At 41.1% G+C, this 22,643-nt stretch overlaps 1 protein-coding gene across 2 annotated transcripts in view; it reads right to left on the reverse strand.

Moving 5' to 3' along the window:
- Window positions 1-22,643, reverse strand: part of Mrpl39 (mitochondrial ribosomal protein L39) — a 75,345-nt gene that overhangs the window by 19,057 nt on the left and 33,645 nt on the right. The window lies entirely within an intron of this gene.

Raw genomic sequence — 22,643 nt, forward strand, 5'->3', positions numbered from 1 at the left:
ATAATTAAAGGAAATCATATCTGCATTCTAATTTTTATCTCCGTGTAACCAAAAGGAAGGCCTGAAGCTACTCCTTTTGTAGTCTCCCCTCAAAAGTTAAGACGATGCTACTAATGAAAGTTTCTTCCCAGCAAGGTATTTAAGACATATTCTGACCTATATTTTTATTATTTTTTTTTCTTTCGCAGTACTAGAGACAGAACTCTGAGCTTTGTACAATAAGTACCCTACTACTGAACTGCATCTCTGGCTGTTTTCAGTATAGGTTGCAAATAAATGGAAAATAAGTCACATTGTGTGTATATGTAAATATAAGTTATTCATTTGTTAATAAGGGAGGAATAGGAAAAGAGATGGGGGACAGATGGAGAGAGAAGCAGAGGCAGAGATAACAGAAATAGGGTCACATGACTGGGGAGCCTAAGCTCTAGGATGCTTATGGTGTGCTTTTGTCTGAGTCTGAGGCTTAAGCATCAGAACTGTTTGTAGACGATGCTCCAGTCAATGCTGGAAGAAATAGAGAAACTAATGGTGTAAACTCCCATCTCAAAGTAGCATATGACCAGTGTCCCAGCTCTAGGAGTGAGTCAGGGAAGGGAAGCCTTCTTCCTTCCTCCTCTTTTTAATCTACACAAATCCTTAAAGGATTGGATGAGGTCAACATTGAGAGAATTACAGGGAGAGCATCATGCCTAGCACACTTCACATCTAAATGTACTGAATGAAAGGGTGATAACTACACAGCCCTTCTCCTGTTCTGGCTCAGGAATGCCATGAATGATTTCTACAGAGGAGTTGAAGGACTCTGTCATCAGACAAGATCCAGGGCTATGTGTGCCAACTGAGTCATCCACCAACAGTGCAAAGTTATTTTCTCATAGAGTAGAGTAGAGTAGAGTAGAGTAGAGTAGAGTAGAGTAGAGTGGGATGGGGAAGAGGGGAGGGGAGGGAAGGAGAGGAGAGGAGAGGAGAGGAGAGGAGAGGAGAGGAGAGGAGAGGAGAGGAGAGGAGAGGAGAGGAGAGGAGAGGAGAGGAGAGGAGAGGAGAGGCAAGCAAAGTCCCAACTAGGTAGATTGAATACCCATTTATAGTTTTAGAAGAGACTGTAGAGCTCAAATGTTTCAATAAGTTGAACTGCTTCCTGGTTCCCATCATTTATCTTTTGGTGCTATAAAAAAAAAGTAGCACCAACAAAGTAAATGGGTCATAAAATACCTTGTACCGAAATCATAGGGCAGAGGAGAAGTTAAATATGTCAAGTGTGGACCCTGAAGCAAGAATCTGACCACATTCTATCAGAGAACGAATTTCTAAACAGAACTAGGAAGCATGGGAGCCATAAAGAAAGGAACAGCGTAAGAGAGAAGGAGAAAAGGAAAGAGGAGAAAACAGCATGCGGAAAATAAAAGACTGTGCCTCAAAGAATAAAAGTTCACCACCTGTCCATCTGGGCATTCAGTTATGTAGAACGTTAGCCAAAAAATCAACTATGGATTCTTATAAAAAGAATGAATGAATGAATGAATGACCCTAAGAGATTGCAAGTTTAAAGAAACAATTCGAAGACCTAACAGTCTTAGGAACGGCCTAATAGATGGCTATACTAAAGTATAGGAAATATGGCAAATATGATGGTGGAACCCCTACAATTACATAATTCTTCTATTTCAATTTTCTATTATCCACCTACAGTGCAAAGTCTCATTTACTACATTTTAATAAGAGACCTGGGTACATTAAATTATATTCACTGTAATTCTTGGTAAGTCATAATTACTGGAAGATACACAATATAAGCATAGTGTATGCTTCCTTGGCATGTGTTAATTATTTAACAACAGAACACAGAATGAGTATGCAAATACTAGCTGCACATCTTCCTCCATCCTGATGTCCTGCCTTTTCCTGCAGTGCACACTCCCAGAGATAGCCTACCCCTAACCTTATGTTCATCATTTTCCAAGTCTTCAAAACATTTTTTTGTATATCAGCATGTCTAATACAATGTCACTTTAATTATTTACACCTTATAGAGTATTGGTTTTATAAATCATTTTGTCAATTTTCTGCTCCCAATGTTTAGTATTTTAATTAAATTATAGTATAGGATAAGTATCTTGGCAAGAAATTATCACTGCTACAATAACAAATCTTCATATATAGTATATGCTTCCTTGGCATGTGTTAATTATTTAACAATTTCTGGTCATGATACTCTTCATGTTCAGTGTATGAAGATTGGTTATTGTGAAAGCAACAACTCCTTCCCAAATTGCTTATCCAATACTGGTGAGGTCATCAGTGAGTACACAGCTGAAGGCAATGACTTCTTCTCCCTGAACCTATCAGTAGCAAACAGTCCAGCAGTGTGGGGTAGGGATGCCTAAGTCCTTCATCCATGCCTGGCTGTTGATTGGCCCAAGACAGGCATCCATTATCGCTGCTATTTTGACTACAATGACTGCGTGTCTTGCAGAGAAAACATTCTTCTGGCTCTATCATCTGGCTCTTAGATTCTTCCTGGACCCTTCTCCTCAAGTGTTTCCTGAGTCTTAGAGAATAGAGCATAAATGGTCCTGCGAGAGCTGAGTACTAACTGACACTCTCAGCACCTTGTGGAACCATTAGGTCTGAATTTACTAACATTCACTGGGAAAGGAGTCTTTTCTGATTAAGGCTGAGAATTTTGTGAGTCTATGGGTAGAAATAGAAATAGAAATTATATATTATACATTATACATTATTCATTATATATTATATATTCTACATTCTACATTATATATTATACATTATACATTATATATTATATATATGCAGATGCAGATACTATAAATTTTATGAACACTATTAAGTTTCCTCTTAGACCCAATGTTTTTCCTAGTATGAAATTTTTGGATTTTATTTTCTACTTTTACCACATTTACAGTATGAGGCATAAATTCCCTCTCTCTCTCTCTCTCTCTCTCTCTCTCTCTCTCTCTCTCTCTCTCTCTCTCTCTCTCTGTCTCTCTCTCTCTCTCTCTTTCTCTTCTCCCCCTCACCTGAGTATATCTCAAATCCAACAGGTAATTTTTGACAAATACCTTCTTTTAACATTAGCTTATTTATTTTTTAAAATACTACATGAAACTGTTCTTTTCAGCAGAAAGTTTAGTTCTGAAATAACTTATATAATTTCATATTAACTGTAACCATTAGTGCTGTTTTAAAATTCTTCTTGCTTATTTTTCTGATGTTTGAGCTATCTTTGCTAGTCTGTTACATCAGAAAATACAACTTTTTTAAAGTTCTATTCATAGTTGGTTTGATATTTTGTAATAGATTGGGGAAAGAATAAAACTCATGTAGTCAATCATATTTGTCCCTTAACTCAATTCTTCCTGCTATAATAAAATAGACATATTAGGTGAAAAAAATGAGTATTTTCAGATGCTACAGGACTTAAAATCTAGTTAAAACATAGCAATCAAATAAGAATTTATAACACATTATTAAAGAGAAAGTTACTAGAAAAGTATGTTAGGTTTTTGTCTCTATGACAAATACTGAGATCATAAACTTATAAAGATAAAAGGTCTATTTTGTATCCCACTTTTTGGAAGTTCCAGCCCATGATCAATTGCTACTTTAGGCCTGGGACGGGGTAGCACATTATGATAAAAGTATGGCAGACCACAACAGCCAGAAAATGAGAGAGAAGAGGAAGAAGAGGCTAGTCTCACAACTGCCTTCCAGAGCATTCCCATCCCCCACCCCTTGCCTGTGACCTTAACAGTAAAACAGGCCTCTTCCACTTTCAATTCCTCCTCTGACCCCCAACTAGCACAAAGCCTGGAATCGAGACTTATCTCAGAGATCTTTAGGAAACAGTTAACATCCAAGCCTGCTGAAAATGAAAGATGTACCAGTCACTTCTTTCATCGCTGCAACGGAGGATCAGGCAAAGGCAACTTAAGGAAGGAATAGCTTGTTTGTTGATACAACCTATCACAGCAGGAAGGTACCCACAGAAACGACAGCCAGCTGGTCATATTGCATCCAGTTAGGAAGCCAAAAGAAATACATGCTTATAATGAGCTCACTTCCTCTTGTCTATATCGTCTAGGACCCCAGGCTATGGATTGAACTCTTAGTTCATTAGAGTTAAGGTTGGTATTCCCGCCTTGATTAACGTCATCTAGTTAAGCCCCCAAAACACACCCAGATATGTATTTCCATGGTTACATTTATTCCCATGGGATTACAAATCCCATCAATTTAACAATCAAGATTAGCCATCATAGATGGTTAGGCTACATGTCCATAGGATAGGCAGAGAACGTTTCATAGAAAAAGTGACATCTAAGCAGAAACCGGAAGCTGAGTTGGGTTAGTGAAAATCATCTAAGTATCCTATTTACCCAGGAACGTGTTGAATCCTGCTAGCTACACTACTGCTACCATTACTTCTCAGTCTTCATATGAGCTCGGCTCTCATATTTACAAAGTTGCTAGATATTTTCATATTCTATACTGTCTTTTTCAACAGAAAATGGCATTTTCTCATATTAAAAAACATGTTTACATATATATTTTAGTTCCCAAAATTTTAGCTTTTATAAACTTCTAGGCCAGAGAATGTAAGCCCAAAAGGAACAAGAAGCAAAAAATTCCTAGTGCGTCCCTGGGAGTAAATGCAACTATTCCTTATTCCTTTCGTTGACTCCTGGACCTGTGTCTCTGACTATGAAAGAAACTATACCATACGTTGGATACTAATTTGAAGCATATAGCACTTTCTGTAGAACCTACTCCAACCCTCCAGGCAGCTGCCACCTAATTGGCACTGTAGCTTTTTTTTTTTTTTTTTTTTTTTAAAAAACAAAAAAACAAAAAAACAAAAAAAAACACATTCCATCTTTCTATCAAGCCAGCTGCTTCAAGATGGTGGGGAACATTATAAGACCAGTGGAATCTATGATCATGGGCCCACTGTTGTACTTCTCTGGTTGTGAAGTGAGTTCCTTTGTCTGAAGCAATACTGTATGAAATACCTACCATGATGGTGGATTGTTGCAAAAATTTGCAACCCCAATAAGCCTGTGTAAAAAAAATAACACAATCCAGTTATTATAATTATAAACTATGTACCTAGATTGGGCAGATCTAACACTACACAAACTTATTCCCCAGATATAAGACCCTTTGGTACTTGCAGTTTCTTTTAGCCTTGTGGTTGTGCTCCATCTTGTCTTCCTCCTCTTTCTCATCTTCTTCTTCCTCCTCTTCCTCCTCTTCCTCCTCTTCTTCTTATTCCTCTTCCTCCTCCTCCTCCTCCTCTTCCTCCTCCTCCTCTTCCTCCTCTTCCTCCTCCTCTTTCTTCTCCTCCTTCCCCATTCATTCTCCTCTCCTCTCCCAAAACCTCTCATCCTGCCTTTCCCCTCCACTGCCCAATCACAGGCTATAACCTTTATTGACCAGTTAGAAAAGGAAGAAGGTTCACATAGATCACCTGAATACACAATCAACTGCTTGCTCTTCTGGGAGCAACCCCTCTTGAGGAAGCAGAATAAACATCAGAATCCAAACAGCATCATGGCAATCCACAACAGTGGATAAGGAATTCTGTATGTCCCTATGGTGGCTTCAGTAGAAGAGTTACATGCAGGAACGGCAAAACCATAACCAGAGTATCTACTTCAATTACACTTAGGGCTCTATCTATCTACACTGTAATCTCCCATCTACCCCCAACCCCCAAGAAACCATTAAGTGACACATGTAAACCAACTTAGTTTATCCCGCCTGTAAGGTTTATGAATGTAAGTGGTTTATTTGTCGGGGAGACAGAACAAATAATGTATATACAGATCCTATTGAAGAGATATCCATTAATCAAGCAAGAAACATGGTTTTTATTTTAGGAATGGTGCACTACTGGAGACATGACATGTTAATATAAGCAAATTTTAACTTTCATTTCGTTTAGTCCTATTTGGAGTCTTTAAGGACTTCATTGCTTTCTGATTTAAGGTGTTGTCTTGTAATGCTTTTTGTTGTAGTAATTATTTAAAAATCGGCCACTGGTGAAGCCAACTGTCTAGGCTGCAGCATCTCTGCCTAGCTCATCAACATGGCCAGAGGCCACATGCATGCTGCAGCTAGAAACAACCAGCCAGAAACACCAGCCCTGCCACCCACAAGACTCCAGCGTGGGAGATGGCTCTGCCAATCTTCCACACTGTCTCTACAAGGCTGGGCATTGCCCAGACCATCCTGCCATCCATGCTGGCCCAGTAGGAAGATGAAACTCTAATGCTTAAATTATCCAAAGGCTTTATATATTTAGTAGTGATCAATAACAAGATGCAAATACAATCAGAGGTGTAACCCAATACCCAACCTAGATATACCAACTACCTTTGACTGCTACAGACAAGAGAACATCAGCCTCCATGTCCCCCTCTCTCGTTCTCCTCTCTCTCCTAGCTCCTCCTCTTCCTTTTCCTCTTCCTCTCCTTCTTCCTCCTCTTCCTCTCTTTACTCCTCCCACCTTAGCTCCTCTTACAGCTTTTAAACTTCTCTTTTTTTATTTCTTTTTCTCTTTGCTTCTTTTTTCATTTTTTCTTTTACTAAAAGTAGGGGTTTTTCGTATAATATATCCTGGTTATGGTTTTCCCTCTTTCTATTCCCCCCAGTTCCTTCCCACATTCCTTTCCATCCAGATCCACCCCTTTTCTGTCTCTCATTAGACAACAAGCACAATTCTAATGGATAATAATAGGCTACTATAGGCCAGGACAGGGTAGGACATAATAAAATAAAACAAAAAGAAACACATCAGAATTGGACAAAACAAAGAAAAGAAAAAGAGCTCAAGAAAATACACACAAACACAATGTATATAGATGCAGAGACTCACTAGTTTGAACACTCAGGAATCCTATCAAAATACTAAACTGGAAGCCATAATATATACACAAAATACTTGTAGGAGATGTGTGTGTGTGTGTGTGTGTGTGTGTGTGTGTGTGTGTGTGCCATTTAGTTTATTTTCTGTTGGCCATGCAGTCTCCCCTCAAGAGTAGTTTGTTTCCCTGGTGAGATTTCCTTGGAAATAACGAAATTTTCATTTGAAAGTGGTTATAAAATGGAGTTGGCTTCAGGATTAGGGGTGGGGTCATGTGTCAATGTCTCTCAGTACTAAGATCTCATGTGGTGCAGACCTGTGGAGGCCCTGTGCACACAGCCTTAGGCTCTCTGAGTTCATGTAAACATTCATCCTGTTGATTTAGGAAGCCATGTAGTCTTGGTGTCCTCCACACTCTCTATTTCCTCCTCCTCAGCAGTCTGGGAGCTCCTTCATTTGCCTGATTGCTCTAGCTAACACATCCAGTGCTATATTGAATGGGTATGGAGAGAATTGGAAACGCCATTTTATTTCCGATTTTAGTGGTAGTGCTTTGAGTGTCTCTCCATTTAAGTTGATGTTGACTGTGTGATTGTTGTAAACTGCCTTCATTAGGTTGACATATGTTCCTTGTGTTTCTAATCTCTCCAGGACGCTATCATGAAGGCCATTTTGTCAAAGGCCTTTTCTGCATCTAACGAGATGATCACGTATTTTTGTCTTTTCAATTTGTTTATAGAGTGGATTAAATTTATTGATTTTTCTTTCAAACTTCCCTTTTTTGTTTGTTTGGTTTTTGTTTTGTTTTGTTTTGTTTGTTTTTCGAGACAGGGTTTCTCTGTGTAGCCCTGGCCATCCTGGAACTCACTCTGTAGACCAGGCTGGCCTCGAACTCAGAAATCACCTGCCTCTGCCTCCCAAGTGCTGGGATTAAAGGCGTGTGCCACCACTACCTGGCTAAATTTATTGATTTTCATATGTTGAAACATCCCTGCATCTCTAGAATGAAGTCTACGTGATCATGGTGATGATCTTTTTGAGGCGTTCGTGGATTCAGTTTGCAAGTATTTTATTTAAAATATTTGTATTATGTTCATAAGGAAAATTGGTCTGTAATTCTCTCTGCGTTTTAATTTGCATAAGGGTTTGTCAATGTTACTGATTTTCTAAAAGAACCAACTCTTTGTTTCACTGATACTTTGTATTGTATTATTTCTATTTTATTGATTTTAGTCTGACTTTGGTTATTTCTTGCCATCTAATATTTTTGGATGTGATTTCTTCTTTGTTCACAGAGCTTTCCAGTGTGTTTTTAAGAATGAGATCTCTCTCTCTCTCTCTCTCTCTCTCTCTCTCTCTCTCTCTCTCTCTCTCTCTCTCTCTCTCCCCCTCTCCCTCTCCCTCTCCCTCTCCCTCTCCCTCTCCCTCTCCCTCTCCCTCTCCCTCTCCCTCTCCCTCTCCCTCTCCCTCTCCCTCTCCCTCTCCCTCTCCCTCTCCCTCTCCCTCTCCCTCTCTCTTTCTCTCTCTCTCATAGGTACTTAGTGCTATGAACTTCTCTCTAAAAACAACCTTCATTGTGCCTGTGTCTATTGAATATGTTATGTATTCATTTTCATTCAATTCTAGAAAGTCTTTGGTTTCTTTTGTAATTCCTGTCTTGATCTATTTTTTATTCAATACTGAGTTTTTCAGTTTCTACAAAGTTTGTAGCTTTCTGTTGTTGTTGTTGTTGTTGATATCCAGCTTTAAAAATCAAGTGGTATGATAAATAAAAGGTCTTATTTCAGTTTTCTTGTATCTGCTGATAATTGCATTATATCTAACATTTTGAAGAAAGACCTATGAGGTGCTAAGAAGAAAGTATATTCTTTTGTGTTTAAATGAACTGCTCTGTAAATATCTGTTGAGTCCATCTGGTTTATGACATCAGTTAGCTCCAGCATTTCTCTGTTTAGTTTTGGTCTGGATGACCAGTCTATTGGCAAGAGTTAGGTACTAAAGACTTGCAGCATTGGTGTGAGGGTCCATATGTGATTTAAGCTAAGTAGTGGTTTTTTTACAAGCTTGCTTGTCCTTCTGCTTGGTGCATAGACTTACAGAATTACAATGTTCTCTTGGTTCCTTTGATGAGCATGTAGTATCCTTCCCTATTTCTTCTGATTAGTTTTGATTTGAAGTTTATTTTGTCATATATTAAGATGACTATACCAGTCTTCTTGTTAGATTCACTTGCTTAGATTATCTTTTTCCCATCCTTTTACTATGAGGTGAAATCTATCTTTGATGTTAAAATGTGTTTTTCCGATACAGCACAAGAATAGATCCTCTTTTCACATCCATTCTGGTAGTCTGTACCTTTTTATTGAAGAATTGAGGCCATTGATGTTGAAAGATATCAATGAGTATGGAAAATGTTTGTTGACTTCTGTTATTTTGTTACTGTGGTGTGTGTGTGTGTGTGTGTGTGCATTGTGTGTGCATGTGCATGTGTCTGTATGTGTGTGTTAGAGGAAGAAATATACTCCTTGGATGTAGTTAACCTATTTAGGTTGAAGTTTTCCTTCTTGAATATTCTAAAGGGCTGGATTTGTAGACAGAATTTGCTTCAATTTGGTTTTTTATCATGGAATGTCGTGTTTTCTTCATCTATGTGATTAAAAGTTTTGCTGCATATAGTATTCTGAACTTGCATCTGTGGTTTCTAAAAGGTTCTAGAACATCTATCCAGGTCCTTCTAGCCTTTAGAGTTTCCATTGAAAGGTCAGTTATTATTCTAATATGTCTGCCTTTGTAAGGTTCTTGGTCTTTTACCCTAGAAGCTCTTCATATTCTTTCTTTGTTTTGTACATTTTGTGTTTTGATTTTGTGCTGAGAGGAATTTCTTTTTCTGGTGCAGTCTATCTGGTGTCCTGTATTCTTCTTTTGACTGCATGGGTATATCCTTCTTTAGGTTAAGGACATTTTCTTCTATGATTTTGTTGAAAATATTTTCTGTTCCTTTGGATTTCTCTAATCCTATTATTTTTTTAGATGTGTTTTTTTTTTTCATGATTTTCCCGATTTCCTGGAAATCTTGTGATCTGTATGATCCCCTGGAGAAAGGGACAAGGTGGAGCAGGAAGAAGAGGAGACTGTAGCAGGTAGTCTGAGTGGAAGAAGGCTGGGTAACACTTGGGGAACAGATTTAGAAAAGAGGAGGGAGAGGTGAGGATCTGCAGTTAGCCTACCCTGCTTCCTTGACCCTAAATATATTTCTACACACAGACACACAGACACACACACACAGTATTTCAAAACTGCTATTACCATGCAACATCACCAAAGCTCCGTGTAAGATGTACCTCACCGTTTGGTCATTTGCTAAGACTTAACCTTAGTTTGGACTTTTTTGTGCCATTGCCTTCTGTAAACATCCTATTAGTACGATGTTGTTGTACACTTTTGGAGATCACCATAGTCCATTCCAAGCAGAAAGGAAAGTCAACCTCCATGTAAACACAAGTGCACCCAGCCATCTCCCCTCCCATCAGTGCCATGGGAACCTCGCAGGGCTCATCAGGAATATTGTAGTTTAACCTGAGCATCTTAATTGACATCAAGAAAAGAGTAGTATTAGATTAATTTGCCACTGTCTGGGAAAAGGTATTCAGGAAACTGAACTTTTTAGATGCCAACTTCCTGAGAAGGTTCACTTAGTTAAAAAAAAAACAAACACAAACAAAAAAAACCTATGTTTTGTACACTGAAAAGTAATTTGTACATCAATCTACAGATCCTATATAGTCCCTAGTGTGTAATATATGAGCAGTAGGCTAGCACTAAAAAAGACACTGACCTTACTGCTGGGCATCTGCTTCATGGGTGTTTATCCATTGTGCTTTGAGAAAGGAATGTGTGTCAGGGCAAGGTTCCAATCTCTATCAAACATTCCTCAGACTGTTCTCATTATTTAGTCTCATACTGCTTTGGGTCACCATGTTCTCACAGATGTTCATTGTAAAGGTAACCTATATTACATGTTTCATCTTGAGAGAGGCTGTGTGGATCTCTTGCCCAGTTCAGCCAACTCCTCAAAGTGGTTCCTTTTGATGCAAGTAGGAACACAGTCAAAGGAATAATACCTCGTGGACAGTGCCTTGGGGAACTGTGAGAAAGGCTCCAGGGAAAAAAGAGCCTTTTACCTCAGGTGTGTTTTGTTCCCTGGATTATTCTTAGACTTGATTTCATGGCTTCTGTGACAAACACATTCAATTTATAAGGTAAGTGTATTCTTGTTGAATGTCAGAACATAGCTGTAGAATCTAATCTGGCCTGTGTACTCTGAACTTGGATATGGCCTTCTGACTTGTTTTCATGCTTTCCCATATATAATCTACAGTCCATGCCAGGCAATTGTGTATAAACTGGTCTGTCCTGAGAAAGATTGAGGAAAGGGGCGACTTCGTTAATATTTAGTGTGTGCTTACTGCTATTTATTTACATATTTCTGATCATGTTTTTCTAAACTCAAACAACCTTTCTGGGATCATTGCTCTTGTATTACAGATGTGTATAAAAGCACACTGAAACTGAAGCAAGACTGTCTACAGCATCAGACTGTAGTCTGCCCTGTTCTTTCAGGTCCTCAAATCCCATGTCCTGTAGACAAGATCTGCACATCACCAATGAGGAGCAGGGAATTTTGTCCTTCTAGAAGATCAAAGATAGCAAAACTCTATGTCACACAGCTTAACATATTTTTCTAGAAAATTCAAAAAGGGTCATAGTGACCATTGTAATATAACGTAAATAAGTACGCATAGTTAACTTGCAGGAATACAAAAATAAGGCTGTGGGATATGAAAAATGAATAGATAAAATCCGAGAAATAAGTAGGACCAAACGCTACAGGATTTCACAAGACAGATTAGAAATTTGGAAATTATTCTGACTACAGTAGAAAATTATGGCAGACTTTGTGTAAGAACTGGACAGTGAATTTCACGTATTGTCTTAGTTAGGGTTTTAATGTTTTACTGCTGTGAACAGACACCATGACCAAGGCAACTCTCATAAGGCCAACATTTAATTGGGGCTGGCTTACAGGTTCAGAGGTTCGGTCCATTATCGTCAAGGCAGGAGCATGGCAATGTCCAGGCAGGCATGGTGCAGGAGGAGCTGAGAGTTCTACATCTTCATCTTAAGGCTGCTAGCAGAATAACAGCTTCCAGGCAGCTAGGATGAAGGTCTTAAAGCTCACACCAACAATGACACGCCTACTCCAACAAGGCCACATCTCCTAATAGTGCCACTCCCTGAGCATACACAAACCATCACAAGTATTAAGGGTTACTCTGGGCTGGGCATAGTAGAACATATCTATAATTCCAGGACTTTGAAGAAAGAGACAGGCAAAGTAGGTAAAGCAAGCAAGCTCTGTGAGTTCAAGGCCAGCCTGGTCTACATAGTGAGTTCCAATATAGATGGAATTACATGGTGATACCCTTTCTTAAAAAAAGACAAAAACAACAACAAAAAAAAAAAAAACATGTGGAGATAGGAAGACACACTACTCTGGCTATACATGCATGATGCAGGGGACAGTTAACCCTAGAGAATTAATGGCTTTATTATGGTAACAAAATAGATATAGAAAGAAGTAGATGGTGTTAGGATACGGTTTTAAGGTTGACTCTATAGATTTCTTAATAAACTGAACTGTGCAGTATGAGAAAGCAAGAACTCAGAGGTGCTTGATGACGTAGACATTGACTCCAGTTACTCAGAGGTCAGAGAGGAGAAAGCCTGATCTCACAGACTTCTGACAATGAACAAATTGAAACTCAATTTACATTATTCTTTAAGGAAAGGGCTCATAAAAAAATACCAAACATTCTAGTAGATGCTAAATATTTTATCTATATTAACAGATCTTTAATCTGTTAAATCAAAATTGTTCAGGCAATCTTGGGTTTGGTTTTTTTGTTTGTTTTGGTTTGGGGTTTTTTTTGTATTTTTGCTTTGGGTTTTCGGGTTTGTTTGTTTGTTTGTTTAGACAAAGTCTTGCTCTGAAGCCCAGATGGGTCTCACATGTGTGGCAACACTCCTGCTTCAGCCTCTGAGGTGATGAGATTCCAGGTGTGACTAACTCCTGGTACATCTTGGAACACACGTACATAATGCTCTTTTGTTGGCCTTCTGTCACCTAGGAACATTATTTATTAACAACTGAATACTGATAATGCAGCTACATGACGGAAATCAAGATAAGGATTCAGAGCAAAGCTTACTAAGAAAAGAAACACGGAGCTGAGGCTATAACTCAGTGGTAGAACATTTGCCTCGCATGTACAAGGGCACAGATTCAGTCCCCTGCCCCATGAAAGGTAAGCAACAACAATAATAATTAGAGACCTAAAATGTTGAACATAAAGTCTGTCTTTGAAGACTGGAAAAATAAGAGAACTTTTGGGAAGAGTCAAAAAAAAAAATATACAGAAGGCCAACAAAGCACTGTGTTTGAAATGCAGGATAGAGAGACAAACAGAAGCATCAATGTGAAAGACACTGGCCACTTCTACAAGGGAAGAATGTTAACTACACAGTCCTTTGGGGCATCTTAGAAAATGTAATGAAAGGAGGTCCACCTTGTATGTTTACATTGTCATGGAAACTGTTTTGTCGTATCAGAGGTAACTGAGCCCGGAGCATATTTAAATGTGTGTGATTTCTGTTCAACATAGCGATGCTAAGGGCCTCATGGGTTGTTCTCACGACCATTTGTCTAAGCCAGTGATAACCTTGTAGCTCCACGCTAGCTCTGACACCTAGGCTACTCTTACTCCTCCTACCATAGTTCCTTAGAATCTACTTCTTCCCCACATTCTAAATCCACTGCAGTCATTCTTGTTACACTCTCAAGAAAATGAACTTCAGAATAACATTCTTCTGTCTTTAACTTTTTATTGATTCTTTGTGAATTTCACATTGTGCATCCCAATCCTCATCCCTCCACCCTTGCAACCTACTCTCAAAAGAAAACAATAGATTGATAGATAGATAGATAGATAGATAGATAGATAGACAGATAGATGGATAGATGGATAGATAGACAGACAGACAGACAACATCTTGCCATGGAGTCTGTGGTTTGTCACACACAGTATACCCTTTTTCCCAAACAGCTTTACTTGCAAATGTTCATTGCATTTAGTCGTTGGTCAAGTTCAAGGCCTCTGGTTTCTGCTACACTATCAATACTGGATCCTACCAGGGCTCTACTTGGAAATCCTGCTGTTGCCCAGGGCCACGGGGATCCTGCAGCTTTGGATTTGCAGAACCAGCCCATATGCTCCAGCAGTGCATAGATGGGGTAGATGTTGGGGTGGGCCAACTCAAATCCCTGAATCGGGGCCCAGGTGGTAGCTGTGTTTGTTAGCCTGCCCGTTCTTCCTCTCCCAGGCCATCAGGGCCAACTCTCCAGCACTGCTGCAGTGGTGGTAAGGGGAAGGGCCATATATCCCTTGCACACGCCACCACACAACCAGGGCTGACTCTTCCACACCCACACCGCCATGGCCAGCTATACCGTGCTGCCCAGGCAAAGGTGCATGGCCTCTGTTTCACATGCTGCAGTGGGTGAGGGGAGGAGCCAGCTCTCCCACTCTCACACCATTGGGCCCCAGGCAAGGGGTAAGGCCAGCTCTGCACAGACCTCAGATATCAACATGGCCCCAGTCAGCAGCCCAAACCAGGGATGTCTGCTTGCCCTTTGGTGGTAACATGGGCCAAGTCCTCAAGGCCATAGATGCAGACATGGCCTCAGGTGGCATCACAGGCTACTCATGACAAGATGACCCTCACTTACCTGGAGTCTCTAGTTCTCCCTAGCTTCCTTATGCACACATCATTTTGATTATCTTTCTCTCCCATCTCTCCAACACTTGCCTGCTTGTTGTACCCAAGTCTCTGGATGTCCTCTACCCCACATGTGCTGCAAGACAGTGGGCAGGGGTCATCTAGCCATGCCACACAGTAGGAGGGAGATGTCTCAGGCGTGCTCCTAGAATACTATTCTTTATTTTTAAATCACTTGAGCAACCATCTGTATCCTCAGACCTTTATTTCTTTCTGAAGTTTTGTAGAGAAAAACTTGAATTATTTTAGGTACATAAAAGGGAAGTGCTAACCTAGTACTCACACACAGTGAGTGTGGGAGATTGAACCGTGTCCCCAATTTAATTTGGAGATATAGTCTTAAGGGATAATTAAAGGTCAATTAAATTCACAAGGGTGGGGTTTAAATCCAGTAGAGCAGGTGGGCTTGAAATTTCTCTCTGCCTGTGCACAGGATAAAGAGCCATGCAGCCACAGTAAGAGGGTGGACTTCTGCAGGCCAGGGAAAGAGCATCCACCAGGCATCTAATGGGCATCAGAGTTGATCATATTCATCCTAGCTCTAGAATGATGAGAAATAAAATTCTGTCAATTTAGCTACTTTGTCTCTGGTAATTTATTTGAGTTAGCCATAGCCGAGTAATAACGACTTTGGTGCTAAGAAATGGAGCATGTATACCTCAAAGTGTTAAATACCAAAGGAGTTTTCAGAACTGGGTTCCATACAGAGGCTGAAACATTTTCAACATACACGCTGGAAAGATGGGAGCTGAGATATTTAAAATGAAGAGAAAGAGAACCAGAGAGAAAGATGGTGTCTTTGGTGAAAACATGGTAGTCACGAAAGCTGTTGGTAGAAATGTGTTTGCTAAAGGCTATTCCAGTGAGGTCTTGGGCAGAAATAAGAATTATGCTGGAGAAAAACAAACAGGAGAAAAACCTGACCCTGTTACAAAATACCAGAAAACAAAACAAAACTCATAGAAGTTGAGAGTGATGAAACTGGCTATTTAGTGGAAGATTTATCTAAGCAGAGTGTTGGAGAACTGGCTGGATTACAGTAAAGTTGGAAATAAGAGTGAACAAGAAGGAATTGTTAACCAAAGGAACAAGAAGACTTGGGAAACTGTCAGCCTATTGCAAAAATAATAATAAGAGGATACCAAGGGTGTCGCTGGAGCATAATTCAGTAAAGGGGCCTCTGCAATTAGATAAGCAAAACATTTTCCTATGAATTGAAATAGACATCGTAGAAATGGAATAAAGGAAAGATACCCAACTCCTTGGCCCTGATAAGCAACAGAGCGTTTTGTTTATAAACATATCCCATTCTTTAAGAAGGAAAAAAATAAACCCAGCTTGAAAGGTGACTTAAAGGTCATCAAGACCACTGCCTCGATTTCACAAGGCTTGCAGCTGACCTGCAAGATCGCATCCTGGAGACATTGCAACATTCTAGAACCCAGGAGATCTAGGAGGTGGAACACTGAACCAAAGATCAAACTCAACCTTTACAACCAACTGAACCAACCATGACCTCCCAACTTTTGAACATCTGGTAACATGCCACCTCCTCTTTCTTCCCTAATTTTTTTTCTGTTTTGAATAATAATGTTTATCCTATGTCTGTCCCTTCATTATATTTTACAATCGAATAACTTGTCTGGTTTCAGAGGTTCACAGGCAGAGAGGAAAATGTCTTCAGGATGAGTCACTCTTGTAGTCTCTTCCATATCTAATTTGGAAGGTATTCTGGGATATGGGTATATATATATGAAAAAAGGTATGCAATTTGGGAGGATACAAATGCTGGTTTTTGTTGTTGTTTGTTGTTTTTTTTTTTTTTATTTTCGAGACAGGGTTTCTCTCTGTAGCCCTGGCTATCCTGGAACTCACTCTGTAGCCCAGGCTGGCCTCAAACTCAGAAATTTGCCTGCCTCTGCCTCCCAAGTGCTGAGATTAAAGGCGTGCCACCACTGCCCGGCTAAATGCTGTGATTTGAATTAATTTCCTCCTAAATTCTTATGTTGAATCCCCAACCACAATGTAGATGTGTGTGTGTGTGTGTGTGTGTGTGTGTGTGTGTATATATATATATATATATATATATATATATATATATATATATATATATGACTTTTAGGATATAGTTAAAGAGGTCAAAAGATGGAGGTTCTTATACAATAGAATTTAGTGGCACCATAAGGACAGGAAGAGAGATATAGTGAGCAACACTCGAGTTCTGAGAAGGTTCTAGTACATAGTCCACAGAATGCTGGTCTTTGGGCAGAAAACAGAACACAGAATAGAACATGCTGGTGCTTAGAGAAGTCTCCCCACTATCTCATGGAGGAAAGAGAAAAAGAAAAAAAAAAACATGGAGAGTGATTTATAAGTGACTCATCATTTACCAAGTAAAGCTGAGAACACTGGGTCAGGCCAGTTAAGATAAGAGTGTGGCTGGGGTCAGATAGTGAATCTGGGTGAGCGCTATAGGGGCAGGCAGAGGAACTTGTTCTGTATGGGGTAACAGCAGAGCCAAAGGCAAGAGCACTTCCCTTCCAGTGTTGCTCATTAAACAGAATGTTCTGAGAATTTCAGGCTAGTCCCCAGAGCCCCTCACTTCCTCCACTGAAAAGGTCCAAGACACGGTGACAACCTGGCTTCTCCCGACTTTAAAAAGAAGACATGGGCCAAAAGTGGAGACTCTGTATCCCAAAAGCTGAAACAGAAAGCTTACAAAGGAAATTATCTACAGAAGTCAGTGTGTGCACACAAGACTAGTAGGAGACCTTGATTCAACAAGTGCCCCATGGCAGTGAACACTGTCTTCTAGGCAGAAGTCTGATCTCACTTTTGTTTGGGGGGGCGGGGGGGCGCAATGGGAAAGAGCAGATTGAAAAATGAAAGCTCTCTAATTTGTGGAATTCAACTATCAGATGGATGGAAACAGGGGTGAGAGTTAGAAGACCACTCCTTTATCCTCTGAGGCATCCCAGAATATAAGGGGGTCACAGACTTCTCTAAACCAGTAACCCATTTACAAAAGATATCTGGGTGAAAAAAAAAATAATAAAACTGTAGGCTTCAGACTTTGGCCATCGAAAATGTTACAGACAGTGAAAGCAGGAAAAATTAAATTACGATAGGAGAATAAACATGATGCCTTGTTTGTGACAAACTAATGGACACCATTAAGTCCGGATATCTTATGAAGGCCACATTTTCAGCCTCAGGCATCAATTATGGTTGCTTCACTGATGCAGTCCAGAGGAAGCCAGTTCAGCCTGCTTCATCCTGGGGGACTGAGAACATCTACAAGTTCACAGAATAATTAATAATATCCATGTTATTATCCAACCGAGTTAACACTGAGCTGAAACCTCGGGCTTCATTAAATGAACTGGCCAAGTCTGACACTCTGGTCTGTTTCCTCACCCACCATCTAAAATGCATTATACACTCTGGGAAACGTCTCTCTCAAATCCTTCCAAAGAGCCAAGTTCCAAGCTGGGTTTAGTAATCACCAGGCCTGGGTCTCAGCACTTGGTTAAGCTTAACAGATTCTTTTTACTTTTTTTTTTTTCCCACAATTTATTTTTTGGGAAGAGAGACAAGAAGCTGGCTTCTGATTGTTCCCTGTGATTATCGTGAATTCTACAAAACTTCGTGGACTTTCAGGATTGCCTGCGGGATTTTATTTTTTCACAGTTGTACAGTTGGCTCATTGCCACAACTTATAAGCGGCTCATCCGATCTGTAACAATCAGCATCAACAATCCACACGTTTATCTGGGAGGCTACTGGTGGTGTCGGGGAGTAAAGAAAGGAAGCAATGCCTAATGGACCCCAGACACACATTTGTCACTTTTCTTGGGCCACCAGGACAAAGGACCACAAACTGGATATGAGTCACAGCCCAAACACACCCCAGTTCTCAAAACTGGAACTCCAGGATGGAGGCTGGGAAGGGAAAGTCTGTTGGAGGTCTCCATACCTGGCGTACACACCACATCTCCTCACGTCTCCTCCACCTTCCTTCTGTGTCTCTTTCTGTACCCACTATGTTCTTTCTAGAGGAACACCAGGTATCTTGGATGCAGAGCACACCCTATGCCAATGATCTAATTTTAACTAATTGTACCATTAAGACCTTATTTCCAAACAGGCTCACTTTCTCAAGTAGTGCACACTAGGGCTTTAACTTGGAAGGGATTTTTGCTCACAACCTTGGGATAAACCAGTCCCAGTGAGTAGACAGCCATTCCTTTTCAAGCTATCATTTGGAACAGATACTCTGTATTAATCAAGAGGAGTTCATTAATCATTTTATCCTAGTGTTGGTATAACGATACCTATATACTGAGCCACTGAAATTTAAAAAAAAAAAAAATCCTGATTTTTGAAGGGTGGAAAGCCCAAGATCAGGGTCTAGCAAGTGTGGTTTCTGGAGAGTACTTGCTCCCTGGCTTATAAGCAGCCACCATGTCATTCAGGTGTCATGTCATTGTAGAGAGGAAGAAGAAGGAACAGGAATGAGAGAGAAATGAATCTGGCATCCCTTCTTCCTATGAGGTCACTAGCCCCCTCTGTCCACTTTTAGGGTCTTTTTTAAATCTTTGTCAGCTGCTAGAGGGTCCTGCATTCAACGAGAGTAACTGTGTGTGGTAGGAGAAAGCCTTCAGTGTTCCTATTTTAGGATTAGACAGTTCTGCTCTTAACCATCCCGTCATCCTCCGCATGACAGAGGAAGAAACTGAAATGCAGACAGATTAACTCTCAATTTCCATAACCAGAATCAGTGTGAAATCTTAGCAGATCGGACACCAGAAGTCCGTTTCTTTTTCCACAAAGCTGAGAGGTCCCATTAGGGTCTAAAACAGGGATGAAGAGCGGGATTGGGGTTGATAACTCTTCTTTCCCTGAAAGATGGAAGTTGAGACCTACAAACTCTGCTTCTGTTATACCAAGTGACATGAGCTTGTTACCTGAGGGATGGAAACCACCTAGGCTAACGAACAGGAGAAAAGAGAACTTTTGACAGGTCTCACAGGTCTGTCTACCCAGCAGAAGGTACAGACTGCCTAGGTAGGGTCTGTTCTTTCTTTCTGCATACCTAGGCCAGTTGTTTGTGCTGCCTGGTTCTTCCCAGGCTCCCAGATGCTACAGGGATCCAGAGAGGTTAAAATACACAGCTTGTCCACCAAGGCTAGACCTGGATTTCGTTCTCAGCTTCCTCAACCTCTATAAGCTCATGTAAATTGTTTTCTCAATCTCCGTACCTCCTTTTCCTCCTCTCGGAATGTCCACAAGCACATATGTGGAGTTTTAGGGGAAGGCCCGACTTTTGTCAAATGCTATATAAATATGAGTTAGAACCAACATGGTCACTCTTTGAATTATACAATGGGGAAATTTTATGCCTTAAAAAATGAGAGGTTCTTAAAATGCTCACAAGTTCCTTAACCAACCTCAGCGGTCTGTAATATTACTGTCATTTTCAACTACTCACTCATTCAAGAGAGTAGAAACTAAGATTCTCACATTCATTCTACACAAACTGTTTTGACACATCTTCTGACCTTGGGATGGAAAGTCCAAGTGGTGGACACTCGCTCTGGAATCCAGAAATGATCCACCTTATCTATAAACAAACAAACAAAAAACAACCCTAATGGGGTCCGTGATGAAATTAGTTCTGTCTCAACCCTTTGCTCTCCTGTTTCCTTCTTCCTCCAAGCCGATGGTTCTCTCTGGATGGGAATCCCATGGGCGGAGTGGGGGGAGGGGATTAGAAATTGGGGGGGGGGGGTGTCTAACAACCTTTTCACAGTGGTTGCATAACAGATATCCTATATATCAGATGCTTACATTACAATTCATAACAGTTATGAAATAATAGCGAAATATTTTATGGCTGGGGGTCACCACAACACGAGGAACTGTATTAAAGGGTGGCAGTATTCGGAAGGTTGAGAACCACTGCTCTAAATTGAACTGGGTGGCTCCTGAAGGCGTTTCTCCCGCAGGTTTGCAGTACAACTTTGCTAGGATGATTTTCACCCCCTACTCAGGTTATCACCTGATCTGCTCCCCCCAAAAAAAAAATTAAATTAAATTAATTAATAAATAAATGCCTCCTTTTGGTAGAGTTGAAGGAGGGCAAGAGTAAGGAGTAAAGTCCGAGGCGGGAAGCAGAAGAGCAGAATGTACAGCTGGGGAGGTCAAAATTAAAGACTAACAAAGTTGTTTATCCTTAGGATGCCCACGTGTAAATGCAGGTCCTGGCAAGGCAAGTGTTTTCTCAGACCTGTTGCTCATTCAATGGCGGGGTCTGCAAGGGTCAAGGGGAAGAGGATGCCCTGATGCCCTGTCTGTCCTGATGAGGCTGGGGAAGCATTCCAGCCTGCTCCCTCTGCGGCCCTGAGGGTGTGCAGACTCCGGGCCACCACGCTGCCAAAAGTTAGCAACTTCCCCTGCGGGCGGCATTTGAATGCGTTTCCTTTAAGAATAAAGCACCGCGCTGCGGGTCAGGAAAGTCCACGGCGCGTGTGGGAGAAAACACGCTCGGTGACCCCGGAGGAAGGGAAAGGGGAACACCCGCTTCCTCGCAGCGCTGGACTTTTTTTTGTTTGTTTGTTTTCAACTTTTCCTTTAAAAAGAAAAAAAAAGTTTTTCGAGCCGGAGGTTCCAAGAACAGGCGGGAGGGGGGCGAGGCGGGGGCTTTTGCAGCCGGCGCTGGTCGGTTATGAGTCACGAGCGGGTTATAAAAGGGTCGCCGGTTCGCGGCACCGGCTTCCTGTGAGCGGTCGCCCCGGGCGGCTGGGGACACGGAGCGAGGGCAGCCGAGGCCCTGGGACAGGGACACAGGTACGCGCGCCGAGGACGCGGGGTGCGGGTGCGGGTGCGGGTGCGGGTGCGGGCGGGGATCCAGCGGGCGGCGCACGTGGCCGGGGACTGGGCAGTCAGGGTTCGGGGTGACGGGATGGGGAGAGGGAATCCTGATGGAGGGGGGCTGTGCGGTGTCCTTGGGGGACCGAGGAGGCACCTGCGAGATGGCCCGCATGTGTGTGAAATGGAGGATCAGAGGGACTGGCTGGCTTCAGTTCATAAGTAATCTAAACTGACCTAACCAAGTTAGGTCCCCACAGTTTTTTAACTGAAGAACAGAGCCTGGCCAACCTGTGACCTTCTGTACCCATTTGCTCCTGTTTTTTTGCCAAGGGGAGATTTTCCTGAGGCACTTGAGTTGTCTGGATTTTTTGGTGTTTTTTTTTTTGGTTTTTTGGTTTTTTGGTTTTTTTTCCTCAGAAATCTCCTAGGAGCATAGGTCACTTTTTTTTTTTTTCCAGCTTTCAAGAATGCACCACGTCTTTTGGGTTTTGTACCATCTAAATCAGAGAGATTAGAGTAATTAATAATACTTTGTAAATGCCAAAGCTGACAGAAAGTCCAGACTGTATTAAAAATGGGAAGCAGGGGCCCCGACAGGTGAAGTTAGCCCTCCAACACCACACAGCAGAGCTATGACAAGCTGGGATATGAAGAACCCAGTGGCACCTGAGGAGGATCATAATTTACCTTTACACTTCGTGTCAGATGGAGAATATGAAGCACGCACGTCATGTATGTATTCCTAAGTCAAATTACTGTTCATTACCTTGGCTAGCCTCTTCAGAAGTACCTAGTCTTTTCTTCGACTTTGACATAGTGTATAACCTAAGTATCAATACAGCCAAACTTGTATTAATTGTAGGATTCACCTTGTAAAGTAGATTTGTGTAAAGTAGCCCATTGCTTGTAAATGGACAGTGACACAGTACCATTGTAAGTGAACAGTATTATATGCTACTTAGCTTTCAGAGCAATGCCCAGTCTA

Source organism: Arvicanthis niloticus, chromosome 12 (genome assembly GCF_011762505.2).
Source record: "Arvicanthis niloticus isolate mArvNil1 chromosome 12, mArvNil1.pat.X, whole genome shotgun sequence".
NCBI classification, from domain to species: domain Eukaryota; kingdom Metazoa; phylum Chordata; class Mammalia; order Rodentia; family Muridae; genus Arvicanthis; species Arvicanthis niloticus.